The sequence below is a fragment of the Equus caballus genome, chromosome 4 (assembly GCF_041296265.1).
Source record: "Equus caballus isolate H_3958 breed thoroughbred chromosome 4, TB-T2T, whole genome shotgun sequence".
In the NCBI taxonomy this organism is placed as follows: Eukaryota; Metazoa; Chordata; class Mammalia; order Perissodactyla; family Equidae; genus Equus; species Equus caballus.
Window position 1 is genome coordinate 89,885,679 of NC_091687.1, and position 14,563 is coordinate 89,900,241.

Below are 14,563 nucleotides of genomic sequence, written 5' to 3' on the forward strand. Positions count from 1 at the left end.
TTTACTGAAAGAAAAGGGTTCTTTAAACAAAGAAGGGTATGGGAACCACTGCTAGGCAGTGGAGAGGTCTCACAGCCCACCACCGCGGTCTGCTCGAGAAGCAACTCCCGTCTCTTCAGCTTCTCCTCCAACACTTGCAACTCATCTCATCCTGCCTATCCCTCCAGACTGTCACAACCGTCTTCTCTCTGACACAAACAATGACAGATTATCCCACTGAGAAGGGAAAAACCTGTTCCATAATCCCAAATAAAGCAACTCGAGAAGTTAGAATGGCCAAATTCTCTTAAATTTTATTTACATAACATTACTCTCTAACACTGTAATAAACTGTAAACAATTTGAAAAAAGCACCTCTCAATACCTGTCTACAGACCATTCCTGCACGGTACCCTTTCACCAGTTTGAAACTAGGGGAGACCCGCCTCTGAAGGTGTGCTTCGGTCAGTCAGAATGACACTAACGACACTTGAACACAGAGACACTGTCATGTTGATGAAGACAACAACCTGTGTCTAACAACAATACACTGTGGAAAAGCTGATTCACTAACAAGGAAAAAGACAAACGATATCTACTGAAAAATAGGAATAAGATCTACATGAAATAAGACACAAATGGAAACTGCACAAACGTGCAATTACAGTTCAACCCTCCAAAAACTGAGATCCAGAGAGGTTCAACACCTCATCCAATCTCTCGTAACTAATCAAATCAAGCTAGGTTTAGAATTCATATGCTCTTCTCAGGCTTTCTGCCCCCTTTACCTCTAAATTTGATAGATTTAACTCTCGGTCCATAAAAAGCAGAGTGCCTCGGGAAGCAGAAGTCCTAATTGTGGTCTACGATGCCAATAACCAGGCGTGTAAAATTAAGTAAATTGTGTCATCTGTAAAATAAGAGGATTGAATTATAATGAACTCTGAAGTCCCTTAGAGCTAGAATGTGCTCTGATCCTTGACACTGGCATAAGCAACAGGTGTGTACTTATAAATCTGACTCTGTCACATTTCTCAGACCAAACTTTGTTACAGCTTAAACAGTTTAAAAACATTATTTTAACCCAAACAACAACTTTACCAAAAACTTCATAAACAGAAAGAATCCTGAAATTCATCATCTACATGATTACTATTACTTACATTTTGGCAGAATGCGTCTTAGCACAAAATTTAAACTTCAGTCTGAAACCTACTTGAACATCTATTTAACTATCTCAAAGGATCTGGGAAGTTCTACATTTCACTTCATTTTCCATTCAACATGAAATATGCTATAGAAACATATTAAACTCTTCAGAAATAGTGCGCAGCAGCATGGAATTTTACTGACTACAGTAACGTTAACTATCAGAATAAAACTTGTCTTTAGATCTGGTCTGCCATTAGTCAAGCTAAAAAAAAAATGCCTGTGCCAGCTGTAGGATGTTACTAGGCTATCTGATCCAGGAACGAGAAAAAAGCAACAGGGAAAGGAAGAGGAATAGAAGAAACAGGACCCAAAAAGAAAAAAAGGAAGGAAATTGAGAGAGTAAAGCAAATGGAAAGAAAAGAGAATAAACAAGGAGGAGAGGAATTGCCAACAATGGCTTGTCAGCATCCCAGGGCCGTGGTGTGCCAGCATCCCAGGGCCATGGTGTGCCAGCATCCCACCAACCTCCCTCAGAGTCCAGACACCTTTAAGCATTTTTGTTTGTTTGTTTTCAGACAGAAAGTTTGCCCAGAGAGGACATGTTTACTTGTGCCTGGTCCTAGACTTCACGTCGAGGATTAGGAAGATGCCAAGGCATGAAAAGTAACACAGAAACAGCTACAATCCAAAATACACTGGACTGTTGACCTGGGACGTCCAGGCCCTCACATGTTCCCGAGGAGTCATCTTTCCACAGTTTGGATCTCATAACTCCAAAAGAGTATAATGATCCAAAAAAGATGTTTTAGCAAATAATATGCATATTTATACAACTGCAATTCAATACTTTCAAAAACTGGTACTCTCCAAAAACTACAAAATACAGTCCGAAGGAGGGCATTTCCAGTGAGACCCTCGAGATGCCACTGCAGCTGTCAAAAGTAAGCACTGCATGAACTCTGGGCCTAACTTTGAAAAGCCATTTGATGTAAGTCAAATAATAGTATCTGGTGATATCCTGAAGTATTCACTGGAAATGAATAGGAAAACTCCTTAACTTATTTTCTAACAAAGAAGCCTGTGCTAGTGACTAGTCTTGACATACACAGAGTTTTAGAACACCTCAAAATGTAAAATTTTTCATTTTTACCCTCCCATTCCCTACTCTTCTTTTTTATTTCCTTCCTCTTAGATGAGATTTTTTTTTTCCCCTCCAAAATCTTACTATTCTTTCCTCTTCAAACAAACTCAACAACGTGGGCCCCTTCCTCCGTCAAGGGGCTGGGACCATCGGACACAGAATGAGCGCAGGATATCATGGCACCATCACGTCCACCATACAAGAGCAAATGCTCTTCAGCTATTACGAGGCTTGATTTCTTATATGGATAAGCACTTAAAAAAATCTTTTTAAAGCAAATCTGCTGCCAGAATATTTCTGTTTTTTTAGACTCTCAAATGATCTTCTATTATTGAAAATATTCTGCAGACGATGTGAAATGACTAAGTAGGGTACTGATTCATTAAGCTTATAAAGTCTTTGCTCCAAACTGCTAGTTAGGCAGTAACAAAGATAGACGGCAAAGAGCAAACTCCTATGCTCCTTTCAGAAGAATTAAATTAGTAGAAGACGACTTAGCTTCGACACTTTAAGAGTGGGCGCAGAGAAAGATTTTGATATCTTTTCACACGAATATAGGAGAAGCCTGCAAGCATAGTATCTTTTCACCAACTAACTAAACGGCATAACATAGACACAGATTTCAAAGATAAAAGCCAAAGAAAGGATATGAATGTCAATTTATTTAAAAATACTTTTCACTTATTGCTATCCCGTACCTGCATTTTTAGGCAATAATCACTGAAGACTGAAGAGCCATCACAATAGACAGGGCCTATAAAAAGTAGGTATTACACGATTTTGAAAAGCTAAACAATAGGAAAAGCTGAAGGAATACGAGTGACACTAAGGACAAAGCTGATGAAGTGAGTGTTCTTAGCATAGCAACGATTAACCTTGCCGGGAACATAAAAAAACAAAAGAAGATAATCGTAGATTTTTTAGAAAACGGACAATAGGTGCAATGAATGCATGATACATCAATATAAAAGCAGAAAGCAAAACAATCGTCAGTGGCCTTGACAAGGTACAGATAAGTAGCTTGAGGTAGTTGTGAACATTACAAAAAGACTCAATACTAACAAAAATTTCCCTAGAAACAGGAAACAAGCACTCAAGGTCACAGACCACACACAATTTTGCAAGAGAAAGATCTGAGGTAGGACTGTTTTCCTGAGTTGTACAAGAATTAATACAAGTATTAAGCAGGTTCCCAGAAACTCCCCTAGTGGTCTGAATACCATCAATGAAAGGACGTCTCTAGAAGCCCAGGGCCTCCAGCGTGGAGATGAGAGCAGCAGGGTCTTCCAAATCACGGTCAACAGCCTTTCCAGTTCTGGTTCAATTTTGGGTCTTCTGATGCAGACAGCACAAGTATGGAGAAGGGTGCCCTTGAGAGCCATCCCTAACTCCTAAAGGAAAAAGATGGCCAGCCATACAGCAGATGACCTAATTTAGGGAGTCCTGGATGTCCTGATGCACTGAGACCAGTCTTGTTTAACAGGTGTCTTTCAAAAAGCTCCACAAGTATTCTCATGAGAGTTTACAACCAGACCACAATGTGAATAAACTCAACCACGGCATTTTAGGGCGAGAAACACCTTGCTCCCCCAACCCCTCATTTTACAGATGAGCAGCCTATGGCACAGACTTGGACACTCTCCTAAGGTTCTATAGCTAGTGGGAACTAGAATTCAGTGGAAAGAATATAAGCACCAAGCTCAGTATCCAAAGAGATAGGTACCCACTCATCATTATCACAGTTATTAAAACTATCCTACCTCAATACTCTTCCTATCAAACTAAGTAAGATCTGCCACAGCACAGAAACAGAACTTCTAACCAGCAAAGGAAGAAGAGGAAAATGTGGAGAAAGGACGATAAAGGAAATCCACATGGGGGCTATGGCCAATCAGGAGTCAGCAGGAGAAGCTAGATGTGCAGCTGTGACAGAAAGAGAAATACCCGAAGTTGGAAGAAAGGAACCTGGAGAGACGCGGGAGAGCAAAGACTGATGTCGCCAAGTGCTAGTGTGATTACACAAGAAAAACACTAAGTGTCTTAATTCTCTAAAGCACAGGAAGCTTTTTAAACGTCCTGAGGAGGAGGGGAGGAAGGATTGGTGGGGGGGGGGGGTGGCAAACTCTAAGAAAGTTGGGGGAGGGGATCAGACAGCAACACCTCCCTCCCCCTGGCTGTTCCAGGATAACTGGCCCGTGGGCCACCCCCGGCACTCTTGTCATACAGACTGCCAACCCCAGCCTCAAACTGTCAAGTCCAAAGAATTCAAAACAGCTTCACAGATTTAGTTACGAAGATTATGTCACAGATATTTGAGTCAAGAAATGCCTGCACATCTGAGTAGCAAATCACATGTAGTTCTTTTCAAAGAAATAAACAGGTCAAAATCTCAGGGCCATATCCACGAAATATAATCTACAATCAATTATACAGATGCTAAATCAACTCCAAGATTTAAAGTTCAAACATTTTATAAGAGCAGTTAGAAAACAGAGACTTTCAAGACAAAACTACCATGGGCAAATGTGAAAAGCAATGAGACCCCATGGTCTCAGCCCAGCTCTGCGGCCTACGCTACACAAATGACTTGCTCCCTAATCCATAAACCCGCCGGGCCATAAGTACAGCACGTGCCTGCCAGGAATTTGATCTAAACTGGTTAGCGATCATAAAGCCACCTAAAAAAGTAAGCACTGCATGAACTCTGGGCCTAACTTTGAAAAGCCATTTGATGTAAGTCAAATAATAGTATCTGGTGATATCCTGAAGTATTCACTGGAAATGAATAGGAAAACTCCTTAACTTATTTTCTAACAAAGAAGCCTGTGCTAGTGACTAGTCTTGACATACACAGAGTTTTAGAACACCTCAAAATGTAAAATTTTTCATTTTTACCCTCCCATTCCCTACTCTTCTTTTTTATTTCCTTCCTCTTAGATGAGATTTTTTTTTTTCCCTCCAAAATCTTACTATTCTTTCCTCTTCAAAAAATTAACTCACTTGAGAATGTATTGTCAAACCTCACTTCAACTCACCTCAAACCTTGAGTCCATCGGACTCTTGGCATCTGGGAGTCTGGTGTGATCTGGAATGCCTCCAGAGCACCACCTGTTAGAACGCCTCGGACTCTCCATGAACCCCTCCCAAAGCCAGACCCTTTCCCCCAAATAAACACGCCCTCTGGGTAAGAACAGTGTGCTGGCTCTCCAAGGGCTGCTTGAAGACGTCTCCTGGTCTCTCATCGCTTTCCTTCCAGACTCCAGCCCCAGAGCCCCTTTATTTAGAAACTGCAGAGCTTCCAGTGTTCCCCAAAGTCCCCAAAACAGGGAATGGTTATGCCCTGACTTACTCTTCATCTCTCGGCTGACATCTCTTTCCTGCAACCACGAATCTTCTGTGAGGCAGTTAGCTTCCGAGACTGTCTAGGTTAACGCTATTGGAGTCTTATTATGCATCCAAATCCAGTGAGTTTTAACTAGGAAAAAAACTATGTCTCATAAAAACCATTTATTTAGTGAGCCCACAATTATGTAAGGTACCGCATCATACTCTGGAGCTGTCTCTTAAAAGGTCCTTGGTTCGTTTTGATACAACACTTAGGTTTAAGGAGCGGCAAATAGTCTGTCATTTAATAACAACAGAAATACGTCAATATATTTTAACTGGAGACATCTACTCTACTTAAGTAAGAAGACCCAATCTGAGTTTTAACAGACCAGAGGTTTTTGCAAAATATATGGAATTCTCAAGAAACTCTGTATCCATCTGATACTTTTAAAACTCAGTTTGCCATACAGCAATCCTTAAACGATGGAACAGTGCAGAAATCAAACAACAGGTGCTGCAACTGGAAAAGAAGGAAAAACAGGCACAGAATCATACCCCTTTAGAAGAGATTATCTAATCCAGCGGTTCTCAAAATGTGGTCCCCTGACCAGCTGCATCAGCATCACCTGGAAACTTGTAAGAAATGCAGATGATGAGACTCGCCCCAGACCTACTGAGTCAGAAACTGCAGGGGGGGGGGTCCAGCAATCTGGGTTTTAACAAGCCCTCGGTGATTCGCATACACACTAAAGTCTGAGAACCACCGATCAATCCAGCCACTCATTGATGAGAAAGAAATGAAGCCAGAAACTGCAAGTCTTAGATCAAGTTAGTGACCAAGGTCACCAGAGATAGTTCTCAATAAACCTTCAAAATAATTCTTAAACAGTACACCTGAATCCAAGCAGGCCCTCAGGATTTCCCAGGCTGGAAACACCTTGTTATACTGCAGTATTACTTCTTAAGTCACAGTTAGACAGACAGGCAGATACAAATTTTCTTGTTGTGAGTAATTTACATGTAGTACCGAAAAAAGACTTCACATTATTGACCTCCCCACAAAAGCAACAAGTCAGGGCTCACAGGCTTCTCTGTTTGTTTGGCTGGTTGGGTTAACTTCTGTTGCTGATAGCAGTAGTGGGTTTTGTCTTGTTATGGCTGTTTCGGTTTGGTTTTGCGGGCAACAGCAAGAATTTACGGGACATAGCTGACAGTCTGCTTTCGGTTTTGGGGGCTTTTCCCCCCTCCACCAAAGAGTTCACATTAAAGGCTTTGAAAAGCAATCATAAAGGACTAATAGGCCAAAAATTGATTAAAAAAACAAAGTAACCCTCCCCCCCCCAAAAAAAAACTTCAGATTTTATCTTGGAATGTATCCTATGACTTTTTTTTAAGTCAACAGATTTTTATTTTCTCTTGTATAAAATTAGTTTTCATTTGTGGAACACATAGTGGCAGAATGATAGGAAGCTAGACTGTGTCCCAGGAACGAGGACAGGCCTAGAATCAAGCCACACACAACAGCACGAAGTAGGTGCCTCTGACGCACAGCACAGAGGGTACACTATGCATCATCTCCTACAAGGACAAGACCACATACTCGGCTGCGTCATCAACCCACCAATGCAACATCGACCACATGAAACGACATCTACAATTTTCGGCCCTAGGGCTCTCGTTCTAAACAGATGTTTGATGTATCTCGTACCTTTTTATATAAATATTTCAAAGTCTAGTAGTGGTTATCTCCCCGACTACACATCTGTTTCTATTTACACTTTAAATATCCTCTTTGAGAAGTTTATAACTTGGGTGTCAGGATTACCACAGATTGAGATTTAGAGGTTTCAGAAATAAACGTTTCCATTCCTGTTTCTCATACTGAAGCTGTTTTCTCAATGTCATGCCAGACTAGGGATGTTTTCAACCCTGTTTTCCAACCCCACTAACATGTTTAGTCACCTTTGACTTTACAAACCAAATTTTCTAACTAATACAGTTCAGCGTGTGATTTTATTTCTCGGAAGAACCAGGGATGAGCACACAAGGCCACAGAAACAACTACTTCTTTCTGACTTACACTTCCAACTCTCTGTGGATGACCTCTATGACCAAATTTTGTACCTTTATTTTTCAATTCGTCGTCAAAGAAGGGTAATAATCCCTGCTACATACTTTACAGGAAAGAAATGAGAGTCACTGAATTAACAATAATGCTCTGGAGAGATGGCCTTCCTTGGAAGGACTGTAAATTCAGTGAAGTTACTGGTCCTCAGCCTCCTCTTCAGCTCCACAATATACCCTCTGAAGTTAAATTAGAGGGGTTAAAATTATTTCAACATTCTTTCATTCAACAAACATTTCTGAGCACTCGCCGGGCATCAGGCAGTCTATGAGGCACGAGGGAGACAACAGCCAGCAAGACAAACACAGCTCATGCTCCTCACAAGACATCTTAGAGAAGCGTTGACTGAACTTACGGGACTTCCATTCAGTTTACACGCCAAGGGCTCAACTCCATTTGATTTGTAAATAATTATTCATAATCATAATTACTCGTCATCACTCCACTCTGCTCCTAAAAAAGGGAGACCACATGAACTACATGAAAAGCTCACAGAACACACAGACAAACGCTCTGTAATATGAAGGCCTCACATAGGTCAAAATAGCACCCAGTAAACACCTTATAATCTATGAACCAGACACACAGTGTTAAGCCCCAGAAAATGAACCAAGATTTTCTTTTAAAGGCAGAAGACCTTGGCCTAAACATTTACCTGTCAAATACTAAACTTAAACATAATCAGTCCTCTCTAATTGTGCTGTCCAGTACAGTATCCACTAGCCATTTGTGGCTATTTCCATTTAAATCAATTAGAAATTCAGTTCCTATGTCACACTAGTTACATTTAAAGTACTCAACAGCCTCAAGTGACTAGTGGCTATCACTTCTAAGTCATTACAAACACCTCATTATAAATCATTTCTATCATCTCAGAAAGCTCTAATGGGACAGTACAAATAGCTCTGTAATACCAAACCTGAATATTATGGGGTAATGAAATGTGACGAAGAGTCTGTATTCTGCCACTGCACACAGACGTATGTCCATCGGTAACGCAGCGCCATTTCTTCCTTCCTAAATAAGTTGAACGTGACAATATTAAGTATCTCTTCCAGTGTGCATGAGTAACCAAGAAAATTCATGCCACCCAACTGGTCAGTCAAGAACAAAATTGGGACACAAGTGAAAAACTGATTCCATTTTGCCCTCTCCCTCCTACTCTTTTTACAAGAATGTGTTGGTGGTATTCTGCGTTCTCTGTGCAAGGATGTGGGTTTTCAGCCTAGTAGCTAGTAGCAGAGGAGGTGAAGACAGTTAAGAACGAAGACGGGTGACACAGGCAAATATCAACACAAATAATGCAACTCAAATTCAGTTCAGACCGACGCAATGAACTTAAGAACCTACTGTGTGTCAGACACACACAGATAAATAATCCCCATTTCCAATTTTGATGAGCTCAGTTAGTAGGGGTGTCCAACGTGTCAACAAAAACAATATGACAGGTCGTGATAAATGCAGTGAGACAAACATGCACAGGACACAGAGGTGACACAGGGAAGGGATTTTTCAATGTTTTCTGAGGAGAAATCAGGGAAAATTTCCTGAAGGAGGTACCCACGAGCAACCTAGGCAGAGCTGTGCAAAGGAAATACGGGTGGTTTGGCAATGCCGGAGAAATGTGGCTTTGGTGGTCAAGAGGGACGCGGATGACAAGGGAGGGAAGGAGACGGGGTTGGAGAGCTGTTTCCATGCCAGACTGCCAACACTCATGCTTACGTCAGGCTTGCCCTGGTGGGTCTACAAACTTTGCTCACCCAAACTGCAAGCACCGTAAAACCAATCCTTAAATTTCCCAAGTAACATGCCTATGTCTGCCACACAGCTAACACTATTAGACAGCAACCATTAGTAGGAATACAAAGACATTTCTTTGTGACACAGTATCATCTAATAATACGTATTGGTTGCAAAAACACGGTAATAGGAGCCCTTTGTTTTCAGGGAAAGACCTGTTTCCTGTGAGTTTTATTTGGAATATCTTTAGAGAATATATCAATAAACACATGTTCAGAACAGATGAGTTACCCTCACATCTAAATAGTCCCTGTAAGAGTTCATCTGACCAGGACACAAATGAAATAAAGCAAAGGGAGAAGAGGAATGTAGAAGCAGAACTTCTGTACTCTACACCAGAGTAATAGTTATTTTGCTCCCAAATGTTCACGGCAAAGCTTCTGCTCCTCTGTAGACTGCCCCCCACTTTGGGCTACACCCAGCCTATGACCACAAGATTGTATCGTGCCAGCAACCGAAAGGACTTCCGCGGCTGCGTATGCAAATCCTTGGAAAATACCTGAATCTTCTCGACTCTTCCCTTCACTTTGCACATGTTTACGTCTAAAAACAAAACAAAAAACTCCCATGGAATGTGTTCTTTTCAAATTACTGGGGTCCCCTCTCTTCTCTTCACTATAAACTTCCTGAAAACGTTAGTAGCCTACATACCTTAACAAATTCACCAAGTGATTCTCCCCGCTTTAGTACAAGCACAACTTTCCAGATGAAAATACATAAATACATAGGTAAATACTGTATACAGACTCGCTGGCCTGCAGGCAAACATATAACTATTGCTATTCACGCAAACATGTGGCCCTTAGGTAAAGACCTATTTCCAAGACAGCATGGCTGAAAGCACGGGTTCTGGAGTCAGCCTCCCCGAGTACTAGTCAGAGATCGTCACTGACCAATTCTTTCTTACCTCCTAAGCCTCAATTTCCCCAATTGTAAAATGACGATCAATACGTGTTAGCTATTTTTACTATTTCGTCTCTAAAGATGGGTGGTTTCACAACTATCTATTCCATCAAGCTGGTTACTTCGATAAGTTCTGACCCCCTCCCTGTGCATCAGAAATACTCAGGGAGGTCTTTTTTCTAATGCACCATGTCCAGGCCCGGGGTAGATTGGGGTTCCACTGGTCTGGAACGGGGCCGGGCATCGGAGTTCTTTCTGAAGCTATTCAGTTGCTTCTATGTATAAACAGGATTAAGAACCACGCGTAGTTCTCTGCCAGCCAAAGAGAGCGCCGCGCCGGTGAGGTCTGAGAGACCTCCGACCGAATCAGCGCAGGCCGGCCCGGACGCAGGAGGCTCGCCCAGACGCTGTGACCACGGACTCCAAGCGCGGGGATTTACACCCACGTCCGAGCCCTGCTCACCGGCATCACCTCCCTTGGACCCCGCCGGACGCGCCTTGACACCGGCGCGCCCGGGATCGTCTGGGGCACACGCCCCCTCGCCCCTCTCCCCCGGCCCCCGCGGGCGCCGGGCCCTCCGGACGCGTGCGTCACCGCGCCCCCGCTCCCGCGCCCCAGCCCCCTCCCGCCCACGGCACGTGACTCGACACGCGCCAGCTGCACGCGGGCTCAATCAAAACAAAAACAGAGCAGGCCGGCCGGCCGGGCGGCGGCGGCGGCGGGGCGCGCGGGGGTGGCGGGAGCGGGCGCGCCCCCGCCGCCACTGCCCAGCGCCGCGGCCGCGCGCCCCGGCCGGCCGGGGGCGGGAGGGCAGAGGGCGCCACCCTGTTTACAGCCCTTGCTCCCGGCCGGGGACCCCGCCCGGAAACGGTCTCCCGGGAGAGGGCCCGGGAGTGCGCACCCACCCGCGGCCGGGACGCCGGCCCTGCGTGGGAGGCGCCCGGCTCCGGCCGCCGATCGGAAGAAAACGTCGCCACGGCTCTGGGGTCCGGCCGCGAGTGTCCGCTCCTCCTCGGCCCAGCGCCCACGGCGGCTTCGTGTCAGCGCCCGTCACGACTCTGCTACGCACTTCACCCCCATCCTTCGGCTCCAGCGCTTCCGCAGACCACCCTCACGTGGCCGCCTCCTCGCTGCACGGCACTCCCCGGTGACAAGGGCTGCGGACCCCCGCGCACTTAGGGTTCCCGAGCCGCTCCCACCCCATGGCATGTCACCCCTCTCCGGCCACCCGACCCACCTATTCCGCCGGGGTGGGGGGACCAGGGGATGGCCACAAGCTGTCAGAAGCTTTGTTTTCCACATGACGAAGCTCACCCTCACCCTTACATATCCCCACTCACCCTTCTGCTTAGCTTCGAGCTGAATCAGATATTTTACAGCGGAACGGGGGGAAGGGGGGGAGGTAAGGTCTTGATTTTTCTCCCTAATTCGCAAAAAAAAGCAAATTAAGACGCAGCTCTGAACATCCAATCACTTTAAGACTACCCACGTCGTCCCACCAAATGCAAGACTTAGAAAACAGAAATGCCCACCACACACCTGCTACGCAACCTGCCCTCTGGAAACCTGGAGACCCACCCAGCCCGCCTTCTGGAACCTGCGCCTGGGTTGGGGTGGGAGCGATACCATCCGGTACCCTAAAGTAAGAGGGAGTGAGAGGGGACAGGCAGCCCCTCGCCCCGCCCGGGAGCGCTGTCCTCCCGTCCCCCAGCTCCAGAGCAATCCAAGGCATCCTTGGTCCCTCCCGAAGGAACGAGGGAGGTGGCCAAAGGCCTGAGTGCCGAGGGCTGTTTTCCCCTTTTAGAACCCAGGCGTCCTCTCTAAGCACCCCCACTCCCCGCCGCCTTATTTCTTGTGGACAGCAAAGGTGGGGTAGGTGGGAGAAACGAGCGAGTGCTCGCCAGGTTCGGGATGTTGGTCTCCGCGGAGTGAAGAGGTGGGATCTCGAAATGGAAACAGTCTCCCCCCTCCCTCCCTCCCCTCCTCCTCCTCCTCCTCCTCTTCTGTTTACCTCAAGTTTGAATTTTATCTGCGCAACATTAGCTGGAATGCGGACATTGAAAAAAAAAAAAGCACACACACTCAGCCCGGCAGCAGCTCCGGAGGAGCCATGTGGCATCAAGCCACCTCAAAGGGGAAAAAAGTGCTCTTCGCAACACAAACATGGCGAAATCGCCTCGGCATTCCCGGGTAGCGGCACGAGCCCTACCTTCCCTCGCCCGGCTCCCGAACATCCCGGCTGTGACCTGCGGCCCCCTTCCGGGGGGAGGCGAGGGGCCCCGGGGAGTCCCAGGGTGGGACCGCGGGGCGTGCGAAAGAGGAAATAACAGAGTCCACAGTGGAAACGTTTCTGCTGGACCAGCGAACCCATCCGCCTCGCCAGCAGCGAGGGGACGCCTCGTTCACCTCGAGAGGTCTAAACGGAGAAGAGAATTCCCACCCCAAAGTCCAGCTGAACCGGCTTTCCCCACCCTCCAGAACTTACCTTGGGGCTGAACACGCGCTGCTGCTTAAATCCCTTTCTCTTTCTTTCCTCCAGAGCGAGACGCAAGGGGGAAAATGATGCGCATGTATATTTGTAGAGCAAATTCTTCTAGAATTTCCCTTTGATCATCGCGAGGAGCGATGGAGGCTCCGGAGACAGGTGCAGTGCTGGCCGAGGCTGCCGGCTAAAAGTTGTTCTCTCCGCGGTGGGCGGCGGGGTACCCCCGGCTGGGGCTGAGGACCCCGTCTCCCTGCCCCCCGGCGTCGCCCACTTCTCCTCACGGGCTGCTGCTGCGTGCGGCTGGGCTGCAGGGGAGGTGGCGTAGTTTCTCTTCCTCCCACCTCTTCTCACTCACTTGTTTTTGTAGCCGTGGGCTCCCCTAATGCTTTCCTCTCCACAATGTTGTTTCATTATATCATGTCCATCATGTGACACCGGAGAGGCCTCTCTATGGAAACTTAAAGGGGCTCCCACGTGACTGCAGCAGCAACAACAGCAGCAGCAGGACTGGCGGCGGCGGCCGCAGCGTTCGTACCACCACCCACCGAGAGCCCCTCGCAGAATCCCGGAGGGGCTCCTGGCGCTGCAGAAGCCCAGATAAGGGAGCCACAGCATCCGGGAGCTGTGGCGTCTGTGCGTGCGTGTAGCCTTTGCTTATTACATAGAAAACCGAACAGAAGGAGCGTCCTTAAATCCTTTCCTACAGTTACAAAACCCACGCTCTGTTAAAATGACATTTCGTGGCTCCTACTTTTTTTTTTCCCAAGAGCAATGAGTTTTCTATCGGGTCTGATTCAATTCTACCAAGTCAAAAAGAAAAACCGGATTTATCCCTCTGCGAGTTCGGTCAGCTTCTTGGGTAGAACAGAAATGACAAAACAATAATAACAGAAATAGAATCAGGCATTTGATACATAATTACCATCACCACCAGCTTTAAAGCTTTCTGGAATTGCATTCCTCCGGTAACTCTGTGGATGATGCTTGCAGGAGGCAAGAGGCAATGCAGTTTTTCTCTTCCGCAGCTATATTAGGGCTTTGTTGCTGACAACAGTGAAAACTTGTTTGTGTCAGGAAGTGAGGTACGAAGATATGACCTGGAAGGTACAGACAAAACCAAAGTGGCAGTTTTTGCGTTACTTTTCTGACCACATTCTTTCAAATGGTGAGAAGCAGCTGATCTGCTGTAAAATGCGTAGAATGTGTTTGGTGGGTGAAAAAATAATCAGAAAAATACATTTTCCCCTTAATCCTACTGTACATGCTAGACACTAGAAATTATATATGTAAATGTATACATACGTATAAGTGTGTGGAGAGAGAGAGAGAAAAGCATGTGCATTTTTATGATATTTTGAACCAATAATTTTGTCATCATTTCTAGCATTTTACTGAAACAGTTAAACACTTTGAAAGACATTCAAGTCTAGTGATGTGTAGAAACCATACCATCAGTTTTGAGTGCCTTCCGTATTACTGAATCACAACCCTTTCATGGGGTTATGCCTTAAACTCCAAATATCTGCCTTAAAGTTTGTGTGGACCGTGGAGATTTTATCCTGTAAATCTAAGCTAAATAGTTATTTCTGTGTTTTACTTCATGCTTTTCCATCTAGGAGGAAAACTCCCTGTTTGGATTGGTGGAATTAT

General features: G+C 45.6%; 1 long non-coding RNA gene across 3 annotated transcripts in view; it reads right to left on the reverse strand.

Moving 5' to 3' along the window:
• The window catches only part of LOC102149605 (uncharacterized), a 77,566-nt gene that overhangs the window by 62,119 nt on the left and 884 nt on the right, over window positions 1-14,563 (reverse strand). For all 3 annotated transcript variants that reach the window (XR_011437993.1, XR_011437992.1, XR_011437994.1), the window contains exon 2: window positions 12,914-14,010. This is a non-coding gene — a long non-coding RNA (uncharacterized lncRNA). The remainder of the gene's footprint in view (window positions 1-12,913; window positions 14,011-14,563) is intronic.